The sequence below is a fragment of the Limulus polyphemus genome, unplaced genomic scaffold, assembly GCF_000517525.1.
Source record: "Limulus polyphemus unplaced genomic scaffold, Limulus_polyphemus-2.1.2 Scaffold896, whole genome shotgun sequence".
NCBI lineage: Eukaryota > Metazoa > Arthropoda > Merostomata > Xiphosura > Limulidae > Limulus > Limulus polyphemus.
This window is the reverse complement of record NW_013666506.1, coordinates 18,352-24,171: the sequence shown is the minus strand read 5'-3', so window position 1 is coordinate 24,171 and position 5,820 is coordinate 18,352.

Sequence of the window (5,820 nt, the reverse complement as noted above, 5' to 3'; positions counted from 1 at the left end):
AGATAACCCATTGTGTAACTTTGTGCTCCACTTCAAACAAACAAAAAAAATGATAAAATGTCCAAGCGCTTTTTTTTTATCTATATTGATGAATTTTTTAAACACCTACTGATAGAAACGAAAATATATTACTCGGGCTTAGGTATCACAGTGGCAAATTTAGCTAACAAAATACAGTATTGGAAAGTTTTCCTCAGTATTGTGTTCGTAAGGGTTTTTAAAACATACAAAGAGAGAGAGACCTACGCAAGCATGATAAAAATTCTTACTTAATGAAATTTTATTCTCCAGTAAAATAGATGTTGTTACGTGACCCTTATTAACATTATCGCGTGACTAATAGTCGCACGTATCATATTTTGCGGTGTACGATTTCCTGTTACAGTGAGGACGTGTACATATGTTACAGACGAAGAAATGTAATCATGTACATTACGTGGTATGCTTAATGTAGCTGTATCAGACAGCCTGGCTAAATAAGCATCTTATGTAAATTTAATTATTTTTAGGCTTAACAGTGTCCTGGAATTACGAGGATAATCTTCAATAATTTTGGAGGCAAAATTAAAGTTTTTACAGTTCTACACATTAAACCTTTTCTGTATTATTCAAGACATGTCTTGAACTACGAGGATTCATAGATATACAGATACAGAGAAAGACAGATAGAAAGAAAAGCAGGCGAATAGAAGAACGTACGTATAGACAGACAAACAGATAGATATAAAAACGGTAACTTTGGTTACCTAAAGAGCTCCTTTTACTGTGAATTATGACTTAGAGCAGTGTTTCTCAAACGGTGGGTCGCGACTCCCAAGGGGTCAGTAGTAGATTTCTAGGGGGGGGGGTCACGAGCTGTTTGCGCTGAGTCAACATTTCTTTATTTTTGAGTCCTCGATGTGTTTGAGAGGTGCACATATCACGTTTGTTATGAACTATGACAAACTGTTTTTTCATCGTTGTAGAGATAATTGTGGGGGGGGGGGGGGTCGCAACGACCAAAGCTCGGACGCGGAGATCGTCTGGCAAACCCGACTGAGGGTCACTTTAGGAATGTTACATAATTACCAACAATCTAACCCACACATAGTAACCACTGACAATAATACTTGAAGTTTTATTAAAGATGTATATAAGTTTAGGTTATAACTCTTGAAACAAATATTATGTCATGAAACACTCACCTAACTTTTTATTTTTTAATTGGAATTTTAGCGATTTTTGCACAAATAAAATCATTGTAAAAGGTGAAATTTAACTGGATATACGCTACAAAATTTCTACATTCCTACAGGTGTCCACGTAATTATGTGACTTTGTTTTTATTTTAAATTAGCAAAAAAAGAAGAAATTAAACAAAATGTAAGTTCCACATGAACAAACTAGTAACTGCTAACTATAACATCTACCAACTGCTAACATAAACAAACTACTAACAACTACGAACTACTCCAACTACTGACTACAAAAACTACTAATAACTACAACTACTAACTCCCACTAACTACTGGCAACTAACTACCTTATCACTTATGTTTATCACATTATTTTGTAACTATAACGCTGGAAATAAACTGCATTGTTTGATATCGCTTGTCTTAAGAACCAAATACATGATATTACAAAACAATAACCGATAGTCAGTTATTCTTTACTATTCCAATAAAGGTTTCCGTTAAGAAGAGTGTATAATAGTTATTCTTTACTATTCCAATAAAGGTTTCCATTAAGAAGAGTGTATAATAGTTATTCTTTACTATTCCAATAAAGGTTTCCATTAAGAAGAGTGTATAATAGTTATTCTTTACTATTCCAATAAAGGTTTCCGTTAAGAAGAGTGTATAATAGTTATTCTTTACTATTCCAATAAAGGTTTCCATTAGGAAGAGTGTATAATAGTTATTCTTTACTATTCCAATAAAGGTTTCCATTAAGAAGAGTGTATAATAGCATTAAGTATACCCTGTTTGTGGTATGACACTACTAAAGAGCTCAATATCCGAGTTTGTCAGTTTGGTTGTGTGTGTATTTTTGTCGCTTCATTCCAATCTAAGGTAAGGAAATTGACGGGCTAGTAGAGGGTTGCGCCTGCACCCTCTCTTCGGCAAGGAGAAGTATTCAAACATTGGGTTACAATACACATAGTCATTTATTTGTTAGTAGTTTGTTTGTAGATGAGCTCAAAGCTACACAGTGGACTATCTGTGCTGTGCCCACAATGTGTATCGAAACCAGGTTTTTAGTGTTATAAGCCTTCAGACTTACCGCTGAGCCACTGGCGAGGGGAGGCAGTAAAGGAGGTTTGTTTGTTATAAAGCACAAAGCTACCTGATGGACTACCTGCGCTCTGTTCACCGAGCGTATCAAAACCAGATTTTTAGCGTTATAAACCCACTCACTGTCTTACCAATGAGCCACCAGAGGGCTCATTTATTAGTCAGTAAGTTTTGGGTGTAGAACTTAATAGCTGGCGGAACATCATATTCAGTGATAATACGTTTGTGATACATCACAGTACAACTGGTGATAATTTAAATGATATCTTTCTTTATACTTGCCCAATAATAGTTCCCTGCAAGGACAGTGTATGTCAATCTCTTCCCAGTATACTTTATCTTAGTAATATTTATAAAACAAAAAAGGTAACAGCGTAGTTTGTTTTGTCTCCAGTTATTGACATCATTAGTAATTGTTTGTGTTAAAACCAGCCGTCCTACAGTTTCTACAAGATATACTAAGTGTATGCTGTATAAATTAAGTTATTGTCTCAGGTTCAAGGCCAGTTTTAACGATAAATTAGGTCTATTGTATTTTTAAAGTCGGTGTTTCTTATAAGATCTAAGTAGACAAATTTCTACGTAGTCTTTGAGAGAAGTTGTGCATATCTAATAATGATAGCTTTGTGTTATCTGTTGTTCGGGAAATCTTAAAAAAATTAACGTTACAGAACTAGTTACAACAAAAGTTTTTTTTGTTTTTTTAAGTTACAGTGAGCGGCCTTTGTCATCTTTGAAACCATTACCTGGTAGTAGTCGGATCACTTATTTATTTCACAAACCGTGATTCATAATAACCAATTATGAAAGTTCAAACATTTTGACTGTGTGACAGATGATAGACTAAATGGAAGGCGACTAGTTAACGCCAGCCCACGACTCCAAAGTGCGAAGCACGATTTTTTGGGGGTGGGGGCAGTAACGGGGCGTGAACCACAGATCTGCAGTCCAGCACGCTAACCATTGGGCCGCATTAAGCCAGAGAGTTCTACCACAGCTATTAGAGTGGTGCAATCGATGCTGTGTGTGTGTGTCTGCTTCAAACTTAGGAACGGCTAACGCAGATAGGCCCCGTGTAGCTTTGAACAAACAAACTGTTAGACCTGAGAAGTAATTCGTAATATATTCGTTAATCAGAGTAGATTATTAATATATTTATTAAGGCAATTATTATTATCTGAACTTATCAATAGAGGCTACACACTAAATACAATTCAAAGTATTTTAATTTTGAAAAGGGACTTAAAATGTCACAAAAGATAACTAGAATTAAACATACTCAATCAATCGCTTATGTTTAATAACATTTAAATACTAACAATTCAAAACATTTGAATCAAACACACACAGATCGAATGAACAACATCAATTTTAAGAATTTAAAAATTGAAGTAAACAATAACGTATAACAGTGTAATAATCACTCTGTATCTCCCACATTCAGTGTTGACGACGCCTTTCATCCACTACCAGAGCTCATCGAGTCGATTGGGATAAGTTAAACACAGTTCTTGTTGAAACGCTATTCATATTAGCAAGTTGTATGAGCATCAACTATTATGGTGTGAAATGGATTAAGTTGGAGAAGTAGATTGTTTATAAATTTTATATTATTCATTTACAACTGAGAATTACGATAATGATTAATATCACAATGTTATTCATTTAATTTAACAACACAATAAACATTAACTTAAGTTTGGTAAAGAGAATAATTTGTGGTCTATTTCAGAAAACAACACTCAATAACTCCAAACTGCACTAGAATGAAACGTTATCTACTCTGTGGGGAAAATAGAAGTACCATGTGATATTCATTTAGTTTCGTACGCTCCCGTTATTTAATGGGACCGTAAGTATTGGGTTATGGTCATGGATATCCAGGTAGTAAGTTTAGTACGCAGCGTGTTCTGTTTTATTTTACAATAGAATAACTTAGAGTTTAAAAGTTCAAAGTTTAAGGTATAAGTTAGTGTGAATACAATTTTTTTTTTTATACACAGTTCCAGAAGTTTTTGGAACTTCCAACCTAGTCTGCACAAGTTAGTTGTAAAGGTAGTGGATAACTGAATTTTACTCAGTTCTTAAATCCAGACCGTGTCACCATAACAACTACGATATATCTAATTTTAATACCAGATTGTGTCACCATAACAACTAGGTTATATCTAGTTTGAATGCCGTATTGTATCACCATAACAACTAGGATATATTTAATTTGAATGCAAGATCGCCACCTAGTTTTTATGTTATTTTAAAGCCATGTCGTGTGATCTTAACAACAAAGTATATCTGGTTTAAAAACAAGGTCGTGACACTGTGACAATTAGGTTATTTTAGTTGAAATCCTAATTGTGTCACTCTGACAACTACGCTTAATCTATTCAGGTGGCCAGATCGTTCCACCATGACAAATAGGTTAAATATGGTTCTAGTATTATCGTATTACCATGACAACTGAATTATATTTGGTTCAAAAATAAAAAGCTTAAGATAGCTCATTTGAAATTTATATATTCACATGTATTTCATATATTTCACATATAAACATAATATATTATCACAACTATAGTACGAGGCTAAAATTACCAAACTCATGAGGTATAATAAACATGGACATAAAACTCAAGCAAAAAGTTGGTGTTATTTTAGGGCAAAATTACACAATGGGATATCTGCGCTCTTTCCACGCGGGAAATCAAACCTCAGACTTTAGCTTTGTAACTTACCACTGACCACCGGGAAATAGGAAAAAAAGGGGGGGGGGGAAGTGCAAAATTAGAACTTAACATAAGACAGTAAGTCTTTCCTAAACTTTTGTCATCCACGCCTTCCTTAAACATATATGGTTTTCTCGCGTCCCCCCTCCTTTTTTAAATGAATGAAAAAGTGAGTTGAGTAATGTGATATAATACACGGAGATCATTTACGTGCCTCTGGGGGCGCTCCCTACACTTGGGAAACGCTGCAGTAAGTTGTTTGGTTTCGACGACCTATAGATTTCGTTAAGTTTGTTTTTTTGGTTTTAATTATTCACAAAGCTACACAAGGGCTATCTGTGCTCTGCCCACCACGGGTATCGAAACCCGGATTCTAGCGTTGTAAGTCCGCAGACATACCGCTGTGCCACTGGGGGGCAAATTTCGTTAAGTACTCTCTTATTTCGTTTAATTTCGCCAAAAATGATGAATTACAATTTCGATCAACAGTTTGAGAAGCTGGAGTTAAAAGAAAATATATGAGCGTTTTCTCGAGAGAGATTTTAAAACAAGTTTGGGAGCAGTAGCCAGAGTTCAGCTGGTTAGATAAGCTAAGAAAAAAGACTCTGAAATTATAAGTTGTTAATTTCAAACAAGTTATGTAAAGAAAATGTAAATAATAATTCGGTGAGAGTTAACACGTGCACGTCCCTGCAAACTACTATCAAGACACACTGAAGTGTGTAATGCGACCAAAACAACCTGCAGGACACGCTGTGTGTTATTAACAGGAGTGATAGTTCGACCAAAACAACCTGCAGGACACGCTGTGTGTTATTAACAGG